The 14,620-nt window shown below is 45.2% G+C and overlaps 1 long non-coding RNA gene across 2 annotated transcripts in view; it reads left to right on the forward strand.

Annotated features, from left to right (window-relative positions):
- LOC144774846 (uncharacterized) overlaps nt 1–12,618 on the forward strand; it is a 247,098-nt gene extending 234,480 nt beyond the window's left edge. For both annotated transcript variants that reach the window (XR_013600534.1, XR_013600533.1), the window contains exons 3-4: nt 12,325–12,383; nt 12,528–12,618. This is a non-coding gene — a long non-coding RNA (uncharacterized LOC144774846). The remainder of the gene's footprint in view (nt 1–12,324; nt 12,384–12,527) is intronic.
- Nucleotides 12,619–14,620: the final 2,002 nt, after the last annotated feature.

Genomic DNA, 14,620 nt, shown 5'->3' on the forward strand with positions numbered 1-14,620 from the left:
AAAAACAACAACAATGGTTGAAAGACTAAATTACCATGAGGTGTGTAGTACTCGAATCATGTTAAAAGGTATCTCATGAATGGGTGAGGAACATCGTAGCGTCCTACCGAGGGAATAAGAGAAAATTAATTAAAAACGCATCATAAGCAGATGCGAGAAAGTAATTGGGTCATTCAGATGCTGGAAGTCAAACTCAGGGTCATGGATAGACTCGGCGTCATACGATCTGAGAGATGTAATTCTCTGTAGGAATAAGCAGACCACTTTACAACAGCAAACCACTCACCAGATAGCCTTAAATGGTTCATTCTAGAAAAGGTCACACTCGGACCCAGGTGTGGCAACATTGGCAACATACTCAACATCTGTGAGTCTAAATGGATGTACCTATTTGACTCCGTGCAACATGGTCTAAATGAGAATGACAGCACGTTTGTGCAAATAGCCACACTTAGTTAAACTCAATTCCATGTACTTAATAAATTTTCTATCTAGAGAACTTCCTTTTATCATGAATACCTTATAACATGCATTTTTTAATGGCTCCTTATGGTCATGCTTGATAACTTAATTTGCATTGTTTGAGACCAATTATATTTTTTTCCACCAAATCATGCATGTTTTCTCTGCATAGATGTAATTTCATTATATGTTATTAATACCATGCAACACCGATTTTGTCTTTTACCATCATGTTGGATTGGTACGCAGGATCTTGTAGTACTTATAACATTCATGCTATTTTACCTTCTGTGAGTCACTGTATCTGTATGTAACATACTGTCATGGGAATTGATTATATGAATGTTGTTCCCCTATGTATACTATCTTTTTTAGACACGCTTTACGATTGAAGTTCATTTTGCCACAAGTTGACTATGCCCATGTGCGTAAACTGTGTCCCACATAACTTAGCAACGTGGACCCAACTCGTGAGCTGGGTTCCACTATGTGAGCCTTTTTTTCATTGCGGTTGGCCCACTTCCCGGGCCACGGGACCGTGGTTGCTTAGATACAGGGATTTAGCCTTTGGCCAGCCGCTACTGTGGACCGCGTCGTTCGAAAATCTTTCCCGTCTATCAGGTAAACCTGCATGCATGCAACTACGCCAATTTGCCTGAGAATCCCACGTAGAGCAGCCCATTATGCTCTGTTGGCCCCCGGGCTTTTGTGTCTTTTCAGATCCCCGATCAGTAATCCGGCGGGATCTATGTGATACTTCTTCCGACTCAGCATTCCAGGTAAACAGAGCCCTAGCTCGATGTACCATTGCTTTAACATACATGGCAACCAACTGGGACCAGGATCTAATGCCCCACGGGCCTTCGGCCTTTCTGCTGTTGTTTTTTAGATTCCCGATCTGTCGGCGGGATCTGTGAAGCCCATTCTGTAAGCATTAAATGTGAGGGCACACCTCCCGTTTCTGTGTTATTCTCGTATTCTCTTCTGCATTGCAAGTCCTTTCATGGCTAACTCCACACGGTTCTGTCTGCTTACTCCTACAGAGAATTACATCTCTCAGACCGTATGACGCCGAGTCTATCCATGACCCTGAGTTAACTTGTAAGTTTGCCTTCCAGCATCTGAACGACCCAATTACTTTCTCGCATCTGCTTATGATGCGTTTTTAATGAATTATCTCTTGTTCCCTCGGTAGGACGCTACGATGTTCCTCACCCATTCATGAGATACCTTTTACCATGATTCGAGTGCTACACACCTCATGGTAATTTAGCCTTTCAACCATTGTTGTTGTTTTTAGAATAAGATGGATCATTTTTGACCAATGTCATTTTTGACTGATGCCAATCTAATCATCTACCCTCTGTTTAGGTAACACGCCCCTACCCCTGTCCTGATGAAGACCCCCTAGCAAGGCACCATCAGTTGCCTGCAATTATCTGTGGGTCAAAACGTCGACAGCCTCATTATATTCAGCTTCCTTCCATATATTTCATTGATTGTAATTTTTTTCGGCAGCATGATGCATATGTAATGAACTTGAACCTTTGGTCTATATTCTGTTGATTTAACCATTGCATTGTAATCTAAGGTCGTTTGACCATTGCTATGTCACTTTTTTGATTACCTCACACTCCTTCCTACACTACCACCTCCCTCACCCCTTACCACTTGGGGCTCTAAATAAGTTGAAATGTTGCCTATTATTAATACATGTAATGAAATGTACTTACACATTGTGATTAAAAACAATGTTGGTATCATGTTTAGGATTTATGTCTCTAATTATTAAGTTTGAAATCATACCCCCCCGCCAGTTCTGGCCACGGTGGTATGATACCACCCTTCTAGAGGGAAAGACATGTACCCACCGGTACACCCAGTACCAGTTTAAAAGAGCCTTGGCATCACAAGTCTGGCCTCCTGCTGCTGGACGAAACTCTGGCAGGGGAGGCCTGGACAATAGGTTTCCTGTCACAGGGAGGTGTCACCACCTTGCAGACAGGCTTTAGTGTATTGGGGCTGGGTGGGAGCACTCCAAGAGGGCTTTGAAGTCTGCACTGAGGGCAAATTTGGTGTCCCTATGCATAGCCCAGTTCAAACTGGTTGCAGTGGACAGCATATGCCAGGCCAACTTCTCACAATGTGCAAATTCAGTATAATATTTCATCTTTGAGTGCATGAAGTTTACAGTTGCAATATACCAATCCCCTGAACGTAGCTCAGGTACTGTTACATCAGCCATAGAAACCATAAACACGTATGGTATCTGCAGGGTCTCTGTAGGACCAAATATATCAAAAGGAACTTTATGCCAAACAATTCCATCAGTCACAAGAACAGCAGAAATGTTCATGAGGGACTAGTCTCTTTTAAGTTTATGTGTTGATGAATGTGGGGCCAACATCCCATTGACCAGTTCTGTGCAGAGCGTTCTGGTAGATAATGGCCATTAATAAATAAGAAAAAAAACATCACAAATCAAATCCACAAAAATAGAAGAATCAAGGAAAGTGTAATCCAAACATATATCCAAGGTGGGACCAGGTTGGTGTGTTTCAGCCATGAAATAAAAACACAGCTCCTTAATGGAGGAGTGTCAAAAACAAAAGAACTGTCATCTCGATCTATATAATACCCAGAATCCGTTAGTTGAAAAACTGGTAGATCAGGTACTGCAACAAGACTAGAAGATCCAGAAGAAGTAAATCCAAAGCAGGTGGATCTATATACACAACATTGGCTGTAGAAAATGCTGTAGTTATGGCAGTCCTCACTGCAGTCGAGTTGCTAGGTGCGGATGCAGGGATCAACTGTGGTGGTGTTTTCTCTGCCCCCCTTCCCCCCACCCCCAACCCCAGCTGGCGAGAAACAACTTTGGTGTGAGTCTTTAGCTGCAGAGGAATTTCTTGTATGGTACCAAGAGTAGAGTTGGAACTATCAAGGACTCCTCTTGGCCTACTACTTAAGATCTCCACATGGTGGATCAGTTACTGCAACAGGACTAGAAGAATCCAGAAGAGGTAAATCCAAAGCAGGTGGATCTATATACACAACATTTGTTGTAGAAAATGCTATAGTTATGGCAGTACTCACTGCAGTCAAGTTGCTAGATGTGGATGTAAGGATCAACTGTGGTACATTCTCCATGCCCCCCCAGCTGGGGAGAAACAGCTTCGTGTGAGTCATTAGCTGCAGAGGAATTTCCTGTATGGTACCAAGAGTAGGTGCTGGTTTCTTTTAGATGCTTGCAGAGACAGATGCTTTCAACTGCTCAATGGAATTGGTGTCACAGAAGTCTTGTAGATCCTTTTAGACAGTGCAAAGATTATCTATGTCAAAGGGTGTGGCTGCTGCCACAATGTCTGGACCATCAAGTTCTGGAATGTACATTTTGATGCCAAAGAGAACTTCGTATGGGGTCCGGCCACCAGAGTTCTTTTGGGGAGGCCATTTAATGCCCTCTGAATGCCATAAAGGTGATGGATCTAACTACACCCCTTACCTAATACCCTAGCTGTTAAGGATTGCTTAAAGTCACGGTTCATCCTTTTCACAACAGAATTTCACTTGGGCCGGTATGGAGAAGAATAATGCACTTGTCCACGAGGGAAGCCATAGAATCTTGATAAGCTTTTGAAGCAAAGGTCGGGCCCTGGTCCGATTGGAGTGTACCACATACATGTGTCCTGATAAAGACTCACATGTCTTTAATAACAGATTGAGCATCAGCTGGGCACTGTGGCCAAACCCAGAGGAACCTGGAGCATCAATCAACTGCAACTAAAATAAATTTAAATGCAGTATTCAAAATCAGTGGTCCGCAATCGTCCAGATAAACATAGCCAAAGGGCTGATGTGTTATTAACAGATGTCACAATATAGGACATATTTTTTTGCCTATTGGTACAAATTGTGCCACCAATAACATTGCTGTAACAGTGAAACAGTGGCCCCCACACCAGCAGGTGCAGAAGCACCACCTTCATGCTCAGCTATCACTAAAGCTATCCAGTGATCTTGGTTGGGTAACAATCGATCGCCAACCCTTGGAATCGTTACAAAGGGAATATTGTGTTCACTCAAGTGGTAGGAATATTCAAAAGGAAAGCCTCTATGTAAAGGTGTGCCGTCTTTATTTGCATTAATAACAGCCAAGATATCACTATCTATCCTTGTTTTAGAACGAGTAATTTCAGCAACAGTAGCAGTCGCAACTGCAGAATTGGCAGTTTTATCCACCAGAGAATTCCCTACAATGTGCGATCTCACACGCTGACGAATCAACATATGTATAACATAAGTCTGTAGCAGCCTGTCTTCGAGTTCCTCCACCTTAACCAAAAACTTTTTATGCTTAATTGTGTTGCCATTAGAATATTTTAATCCATTCTGTTTCCTGTAATGTAAATTATCATTAAGGGTTGTACACAGTAATACAAATCATACACAATAAGTGTGGGAATTTGGGTCCATATGTTCAAGTGCAAGAAGCAAAGCTTTATGTTTAGCGAACTGCACAGTGCAGACCCCCAGGATTTGGTGTGAATTTTTTGTGGATGGAAGTTGCCGTCAACCCTCACTCCAACAACAGTGGTGCATGCCAATGAGTGTTGCTATTTAGAAACTTTAGCAGGATGGACTGAACCATCAGTATAAACAATGTAGTTATACTGTTCTAGCGGTAAGACAGAAGTAGGCATGGGTACACATCCTCATACTGCAGGTATTTTTGAGTCTTTAAAGATGGGTCAAAGGGGAAGTCTACATCAACAGCTGTTAAGGATGTTGCCCACTGTATCCATCTAGGATTCAGGACTTCAGCGTTGGGAATGCTAGCTTTTGTGACAGCCTCTAAGGCTGGCATGGGAGAAACGACAATGATGTGTTTCCATTGTGCAAGTGGCCATTCTTTAAGGATAGTCTGCTGCGCAGCAGTCAGTATTTTTTCAATGGAAACAAAACGCATTTCTACACTGGAATATAATTGTGATTTATATGCCAACTGCACTGTTTCACCTTCATTAAAAGTGATATAAGTAAGTCCAACTGCATCCGGGAAAACCCGGTTGACTAGGTTTGTGGTATTTACATGTGTATGTACGTGACGTGTGGCAAGTAAGTCAGATTGTAATGATCTAAGTGTGTCAGATGTCCAAAGTGAGGTAGAAAATCAGTTTAGATAGATTCATAAAGTGATTTGACGCATTCAGCATAATCAATCTGTCAAAATTAAGAAAGCCTAGCAGAGACTGTAATTTCTTTAATGTATTTGGAGGTTGCAATTGTGCACATTTCTCCAAACAAAGAGGCGCAAGACTCTCACTGCCATGCATGTGTTCATATACCAAGAAAAGGATACTGAGAAATGCAATATGCTATTTCTTAAAGTTAAATTTGTAACCAAAGACAGTGATCCCTAAAATGATGCAGGCAACTCTGGCCAACTTTAACTCATCTTCTGTAAGAAATATATCATCTACATAGGATAAAGCGTCTGGGTCAATATCATGGAGAATTGACACTTTACAGGCAGTAAAAAGCCCTCAACTGTTCTTATAGCCCATGGCCAAACAAGTAAAGCAATGCTGAAATCCTAAAGCAGAAAACGCTGTCCAATCGCTGCTTTCAGGAGTTATGTTCTGGCTGAAAAAACTGTTGTAGATATCCATGGTGGTTTTGTATTCTTTATGAACTATATATTCTTGATTAGTGTCAACCTGTGTGTATTTTGTAGTGCAAATGTGTGTGCATGACTGTTTAAACATCTGTGGTCAAAGACTATAGGATATGAATGATCCAGTTTCAAAACAGGAAAAAGAGGATTATTATTTATTTGAGAGAGGGTTCAGTTAGACCCTGGTGCTCATTTTGGGAGAGTATTTCTCTAACTGGTGCTTAAACATCTCGTTTAATGGGGTACAAGGTTGCACTTGCGGGCTGATCCTAATTGGTTTTACGTGATAAGGAGAGTCATTATTTTAGCCCACATGATTGCAGTATAAAACCGGGGCTTGTGTAAGAGGCAAGCCCATTCTGCAGCGTAAGCGTGTTTAACTGCGTTAGGGACAATGGCAGAAAATGAACTAAGTATCACATCCACACCTTGTGGGGATGTTCGAACAGAAAGTAGGGGCTAGTCGACCTCTGCTAAAAGGATGTTATAAGACAGAGCCAAGTATTCCCAGAAAATGTCTTTAATGGCGCGGGGTATATCACCCTCAATTTGTACATGCATGTCATATAACCTATCTGGAGGGGCTAGGCGCCTCTCTGGGGTTTCAACTGTAACAAATGTATCAGTTGCTCATGCTGCCAGACCCTCCTGGAGGTTCTTACTCACTATGGTGACTTCTGTTGTGCTGTCGCGGGGAGTCACTACCCAACTCCTGTTCAGGAGGTGGGTTCTCAGAGTTAGTGGCATATTTTGAAGTAATGGCCGCAACCTTCTTTTTCTGAAATTTAGCATTGAATGGAGTCCTATTCTTCTTCTTTATTATTAAGTCAGAAAGACGTTTTGAGCTCCTTTTTGGTGTCACATACTCTACTTGCCTGATCTCAAGTCTACATCTTTTCTCGTATTGTTTGTCTGATGAGTCCTGTAAGGAACGGGGAAAATGTGCATCAGAACTCTGCTATCACAAAAATCGTAGCATTTCTCTGAAGGTTCCGGGGTGTAGAAACTCCATGAGGTTTATCTTTCAGTTGCTGTTTAGATTTATCCCATCTTTTTTTTTGATAAACTCACAGGGTTGCTTAGCTTCCTTGTCGGTACTAGGTTTGTCAAGAGTTTGTTTAGTTGGTTATTATACCTTTGACCCTACTTCGCTTTGCCTAAGGCGAACGCTGGGTGTGAGCGAGTGGGGAATTGTGCTGCTGACTACAAGCCTCCATCTTCAACTGCCTTTTTATTAAAGTATGCGTGTGGCGTGCTGATTGCTAGCGCTCCGCTTTTTAGTGGTACTGTTGTTTTTACTGTGTACTTTGGCCTAATCTAATTTCTTGTTCGTTACCTGAGGCGGTTGCCGGGTAACATCTCATTCTAGCTTCCTCCTCTCCTAATCCTCCGCAGTCCTCCTTTGCTGCCGGCTTGCACGTGTGGTACCGTGCAGGAAAAATCTTTGCTGTCTCTCATCCTCTCGGCCGATTAGGCGCCGTGGGGGGTTTTGGTACATGTAGGAGGAGTGTTTGGGGAGTGGCCATCTTGGGGGGAGCTAGGCACGCTGGTCGGCGGACTAGTGGTGCGCTTGCTCTTGGAGGAGACGGCATAAATCTGAGGTAACTGACAACCCTGGTCAGACCTTTGACCCTACTTCGCTTTGCCTAAGGCGAACGCTGGGTGCGAGCGAGTGGGGAATTGTGCTGCTGACTACAAGCCTCCATCTTCAACTGCCTTTTTATTAAAGTATGCGCGTGGCGCGCTGATTGCTAGCGCTCCGCTTTTTAGTGGTACTGTTGTTTTTACTGTGTACTTTGGCCTAATCTAATTTCTTGTTCGTTACCTGAGGCGGTTGCCGGGTAACATCTCGTTCTAGCTTTCTCCTCTCCTAATCCTCCGCAGTCCTCCTTTGCTGCCGGCTTGCACGTGTGGTGCCATGCAGGATAAATCTTCGCTGTCCCGTATCCTCTCGGCCGATTAGGCGCCGTGGGGGTTTTTGGTACATGTAGGAGGAGTGTTTGGGGAGTGGCCATCTTAGGGGGAGCTAGGCACGCTGGTTGGCGGACTAGTGGTGCGCTGGCTCTTGGAGGAGACGGCATAAATGTAGAGCCTCTCCCCACCGCGCAACGGTCGCGCTTGCGGGCGCGCCTCCTTCGCGCCTAAGGAGCACCGAAGGAAAGCCCGTCTGCGCCCGTCAGCATCTCGGATGCGGACGGGTGCGGCCGTGCAGGTCCTGGATTCTTGTCTACAGGGCGGCAGCACCATGCTGACTTACATGGCATCTGAGCTGCTCTCTCTTAGGAAAAAAGCGAGCCATTGCTACTCGGTTTTTCCTGGGCGGCATAACGGTAAGAGGCGATGCCCGGGTTGTGGTTGGCTCCCGGGCAACGCCCCCGTTTCTACCGCTCGTGCTTTTTCCATCAAGCATTCTTGTCTGCTATTAAATACAAGATCGTTGAGCAAACATGCCTTAGACATTCATGAGCTTTTGGTAACAGAGGGACCGCTGTGTTTATTTCTCACTGAGACGTGGCTGGGTGAATTTTCTAACCCTGACATAGCTACTGCAATCCCCCCCAATTATGTTATTTTTAGGCAGGATAGGGTTAAGGGCAGGGGTGGGGGTGTGGCGATTGTGGTGAAGAGAGGTGTCACATGTTCCATCATTCCTACGGATGTAATTGCTGGGTGTGAATCTCTGGGCTTCTCCATATCTATGTCACCGCACCAGTCCTGTACAGGGCTACTGATTTACAGGCCACCGGGTCCCACCGGCTCTTTCTTTGAAGAGCTGTATGCTGTGGTATCTACTCTGTGCCTGAAAGCTAAGCACTGTATAATATTGGGGGACTTCAACATCCATATGGATATCGAGTCGGATGTGGATACTATTAAGATCCTGGACATCACCCTCCCCTTAGGTCTTTCTCCCTATCTATCTGTACCCTCCCATATTAAAGGCCATACGCTTGATCAAGTGTTTTCGACCTTGCCTGTCGATATTGCCCCCCCTACACCAGTGTTATGGTCCGATCATTTTATAGTCCATTTTCATATTTTTTGTGCTAACAAGCCAGTGAGTAACATCCCTAGGAGGTCTTGTCAGGCCCTTCGGGCTTATCACCGAGTCACCTCGGAGATGTTGGCCCAAACTTGTCTATGCCATCCTTGCCGCTGTCTGGCATTTTAGAGGGGGATTTGGATTCTTTACAGACATGGCTCACGGATAGGTTAGATGAACTTGCTCCTGTGACCTTTTCCCGTAAATCTGCCAGTCGAGCCTCTGCCCCCTGGTTTACTGAAGCTTTGGCTTTTTCGCAGCGACAATGTAAGGCCGCAGAAAGATCCTGGCGCCTTCAGTATGACGCTACTGCGAAGTTGGCATATAGGGCTGCCATTAAATCTTACCATCATGACATTCTGACTGAAAAGAAAGCCTACTTCTCCAGGAGAATTGAGGCAGCCGCTAATACCAGCAAGGAGATATTTTCTATAGTGCGTGAATTCACTTCTCCTAAAACCAGTACTCCATCGGGCGCACACTTGGAATCCTGGGTGACCTCTTTAGCCAATTTCTTTACGAGCAAAATCAAGACCATTCAAGATTCTTTCTCGGCGGCCGGGGTAGGGGCATCCCCAGGCGCCAGTATCCTGTCTGGCCCTTTAGCTAATGTGGAGCCCACTCTCTCGGAATTTCCCCCTATGTCTGTTGCAACATCTCTGGATATCATATCCAAACTAAAGTCAGGTTCCCCTCTGGATCCGTGTCCAGCAAAAGTTTTTGCGAGAATGGCGGCAGTAATAAATCCTATCATCAACCCCGTGCTGAGTCTTTCTCTCAGCTCTGGAGTGGTCCCTCCAGCCTGGAAGCAAGCCCTTGTCATACCGTTGTTGAAAAAGCCCAACTTGGACCCGGAGGTGTATGCCAATTATAGGCCTGTCTCCCTTCTGCCAGCCCTTGCCAAAGTAGTTGAGAAACATGTACAGACTTCTCTCTCTAATTTCCTTGAGAATAACAACCTTCTACACAGCACGCAGTCAGGCTTTCGTACCAATCTGAGCACTGAGACTGCGCTGCTGGAAGTTACAGAAGCTATCAAGGAGGTACTGGATGCAGGAGGCAAGGCCATGCTGGTAATGCTCGACCTATCGGCGACATTTGACACCGTCCCCCATGAGGGTCTCCTTGTCAGACCTAATGTGATCGGTCTGTGGGGGACGGTGCACAGCTGGTTTAGATCCTTCCTAGCGGGCCGGTGTCAGACGGTCTGGGCCCCCCCTTTCTCCGCCGCGGTGCCGCCATTGGAGGTGGGAGTCCCGCAGGGGTCTATTTTGAGCCCGACTCTTTTTAATATCTTCATGTCCCCTTTGGCGGCACTGGCGGAGTCCTTTGGGGCCCAGATCCTGTAATATGCCGACGATACTCAGCTCCTCTTCACATGTGGGAAGGGGGCTGATTTCGATGGGGAGAGCATTAGAGGCTGACTTGGGGCTGTGTTTAAATGGTTCCAGCAGCACAGCCTCAAGTGTAACTCGGATAAATCCGAGGTGCTTTTCTTTGGCTGTAGGTTGGATCCCATCTGGCAGTCCTGGTGGCCTGAGTATATGTTTCCTCCCTCGGCTGCCTCCACGACGGCAAAGAACCTTGGGATAAAGATTGATAACGATCTGTCTTTGAAGCCCCAAATTCTCGGCCTCACAGGAAGATGCTTCGGCCTTCTCAAGATGCTTCGCAAATTTCTCCCACTTCTCTCGCTGACACACAGGAAAATCACGGTGCAGGCGCTTATTAGATCTCGCCTTCACTACGTTAACATTCTGTATTTGGGTTTGCCAGAATACCTTCTCCAGCGCCTGCAAATAGTTCAGAACTCTGCTGCGCGTGACATTTTTGGACTCCATCGGCGCACCAGAGTTTCCGATCTTTTGCAGACTCTGCACTGGCTGCCCATCCGGAAACGTTATTGTTTTCAAGGCTCTCACCTTGGCCTTTAAAGCTCTTCATGTGACCGGAGCTAAATACATCCAAAGGCGGCTGGCTTTCTACCAGCCTGCCAGATCACTGGGGTCAGAGTCATTGGCCCTGGCCTCGTTCCCGGTCATAAGAAGAGTGCGGGTTGGCGGTCGTTCTTCCAGGCGCTTAGCGCCTCAGCTCTGGAACACTCTGACGGTCACTCTCCGAAGGAATGCTAACCTGTTGGCCTTTAGGAAGGACTTGAAGTCCTGGTTATTTTTGCAGTAGGTTCTTCCCCTCCTTGTCTCTCTCCCCTGTTCGTTTTGGGTTTAAAGCGCCGGGACACTCCTCGGAGTAGCCGAGCGCTATATAAAACACACCATAACATTAACATTATTGCACCCTAAGGATGTGTACACATCAACAATAATTATAGGTAGCTTGCGTTTGACAGGTGCAACCTCTGTGAGCCTCTGGCATATAGTCAGTGATGCTGCTTTGCCTTTAATGTTGAACAGACTCATTGAGGACACTACAGAAACATTCCTCATTAGTTTTAGGACTACATCCAGGGAGGCAGCTGTGTCAAGGCCTCTTACCTTCCGAGTCTTGCGCAGGAGCAGAAGCTGACTCCCTCTCAAAGATTCCACAGAGCCCGTTATAAAACTTGACTCTCCAGGACCTCCAAGGGGGAAGGGGGAGTGGATAAAATAACAAACACAGAAGAGACTGCTCTGGAACTTTTCCTCAGCTTCTCTTATGTCGTCCGACCCGCAGACTTCTTATTCAGAGAACACCTGAAGTACAGTATGAAACAATTAATCATATACCTACTCTGCCTAACTCACTACTCTAATCTACATATGTCCCTATTTACCAATTTGTCCAGAGTCTTTAGCTTCTCTTCTCACTTTCGGAATTCTTTAAGGTTCTTCTACTTATGGATATGAGGAAACCTGTTTATAAGACATATGGTCATTATCTATTCTCTCCTTGACTACATAACTTATGGCTTAAAGTTCTTATGTAACATCTTACCTCAAATTATTTTAGTGTTGATAGTAAGTATCTCCTTGTAACTTGTGGATCCTAAACAAGCAACTCCAATAACTATTATATGTGCCTATGAGTATTCTACCTTATCTACTTATTAGTAAAACTAGCTTTATTATCTAATCTAGTGTTATTCAATATTGCATTCTGTCTGCTCAAACTTTAATTCCTATATGTCCTTCTTTCTCTCCTACAGGATATCTTAGTAGATATTTTTCGTTTCTCTCCTTCAAGGATTCTTGTCTACAACCTCAGGTAAGAAATTCTCTTCAAATTAGAAAGTCTCTATGCCAATATGTACAGTTACAAGTATAATTTCATCCGATATTCTTTATTTCTTTCGACTTATCTCTTTCTTCTCTCTATTCGCGCTGCTGACTCTCTGGATACTGTTGTCAGGACGGGCCACTTGAATTACGTGCTGTTGACTCTCTGAATTCCGCTGTCAGAACAGGCGACTCGAAACTCTCCAAAACAACTGGATTACTCGTGAGTGATTCTTCAACTTGCTCGCTGTAAATATTAATGCACACGCATTTACTCTCAGATAACACAAGAGAAATGCAGGCGCACAAGCCCAAACCTCAATTCTCACGGAGACTACGGAACACTCAACTATCTCCTGAAATTCTCTTGGTGAAGTGCGCAGTTCGTTAGAACCGCGCGCTTCACGTCAAATCAGGCACCTGGAATAATTGGATCAACTAGACCGCTAACCCTTGCTCGGGAGTAGCGGCCTTTTTGGAGTTCCATAACTGGCTCTGTAATGTCCATCCATTGCTTTCTGGGCAAATGCGCTTACAGCGCTTCCTTGAATTCCATCTTAGTACTGAAATGATGTGACCTAGTTTTGAGGTTCTGACAAGCTGCCCCATATTCTTTCTTTATTTGTTTTAATACATTCAGCAAAACTGACATGGACGGAGTACTATGACTGATGGTATAGACACTTGCAAAAACTGCCCTGCATGTGTTACAATCAACTAATCCAGCAACCATTCAGTGGAGCAAGGATATAGTCAGTATTCTGTGCATGTCTCAAGGTTCCATACTGGGAAACACAGGTTCAATTTGGTTGATCTTTTGGGCGATCCAAAATGGCATTTCCTCACGATTAGTGGTAGTTTTGCCCATAACTGAATGAACAATCACTGCAGCTGGGCTTTGCCTGGCAGACCAGGTCTTGCTGGTAAAGACAACAAGAGGCATGAAACATATTGTGTCAAGCATCTATATAAAGTAACTAGAGCTTTGTTTAAAGCTTGTGTTTGCAAAAGATTAACACATGCCTTGTCAGGATAAGGCATGTTGTTATTGTTATTGTTAGTAGGTTTTCTAAAGCGCGCAGCTGCCCCAGCAAAGGGGCGTCCCGGCATTGCCAAATCTGAAAAAAACACACACAGCCCGAAAAGGTCGTTGTGGGTGTAGCTAGGCCCATGCACTATATTGAAGGTACAGAAAGGTTTTAATGGCTTTCCGAAAAGCCAGCAGGTCCTCCATACCATGGATATGTACTGGCAGAGAGTTCCACAGCTTGGCCGCCAGATACCGGAAAGAGCGCCCTCCTCCCCCGGCAGAGTTTGAACCGTGGGACAGACACCATGTGCTGTCCCAGCGAGCGCAACTGTCGGTGGGGCACATATGGGGTCAGTAAATTGCCCAGAAACGCCGGGCTGCCAGAATTTAGAATCTTAAAAGATAGGCAAAGAGCTTTAAACTGGATCCGCTTATCAATCGGAAGCCAGTGCAGCCTTTGGATAATGGCTCCAACCGGGCAACAACGGAGGAGACCTACCAGAGTTCTGGCTGCAGAGTTTTGTACTTGTTGAAGTCGCTGTATCTCTGCTTTATTAGCCCCAAAAGCAGAGAGCTAGCATAGTCTAGGCGAGAGAGTATGGTAGACTGCACAATAAGCTGTCGTACCACCGGGTCAAAAAATTTCAAGAAAGGGTTAAGACCCTTTAGCAAACCTATGCAGGTGGCAGCGACTCTCTTTGTATGGGTCTGGAAACTGATCGTAGAATCCATCCAGACCCCCAGATTCTTTACCACTGTTTTAGGTATTGGCATAGCACCAAGATGCGCTGACCACCAATGCTCATTCCAGAGGGCAGCATTCTTTCCCACCAGTAAAACCTCAGTTTTACTCGTGTTTAGTTGTAAACAATTTCCTGCCATCCATTGAGCCACTGCTGTCATCCCGTCTCTGAATCTAGTGCCGGTATAGATGGTGCCTTAGCTAAGATGATAACAAGCTGGGTGTCATCAGCATAGGACACCATCGTAAGGTCCCATTTTTTTGCGACATCCACCAAAGGTTGTACATAGAGATTAAACAACGACGGGCTCAATGCTGAGCCCTGTGGGACCCCCTGACCGATGGAATGGCATTGAGAAAGGAACGGAGGGGCCGACACACAGAAAGATCTCTCAGTCAGGAATGACCTGAACCACTCTAAGGCAGTGCCAGTGACCCCTGCAGCCTCTAAACG

The sequence above is a fragment of the Lissotriton helveticus genome, chromosome 1_1, assembly GCF_964261635.1.
Source record: "Lissotriton helveticus chromosome 1_1, aLisHel1.1, whole genome shotgun sequence".
Classification (NCBI taxonomy): domain Eukaryota; kingdom Metazoa; phylum Chordata; class Amphibia; order Caudata; family Salamandridae; genus Lissotriton; species Lissotriton helveticus.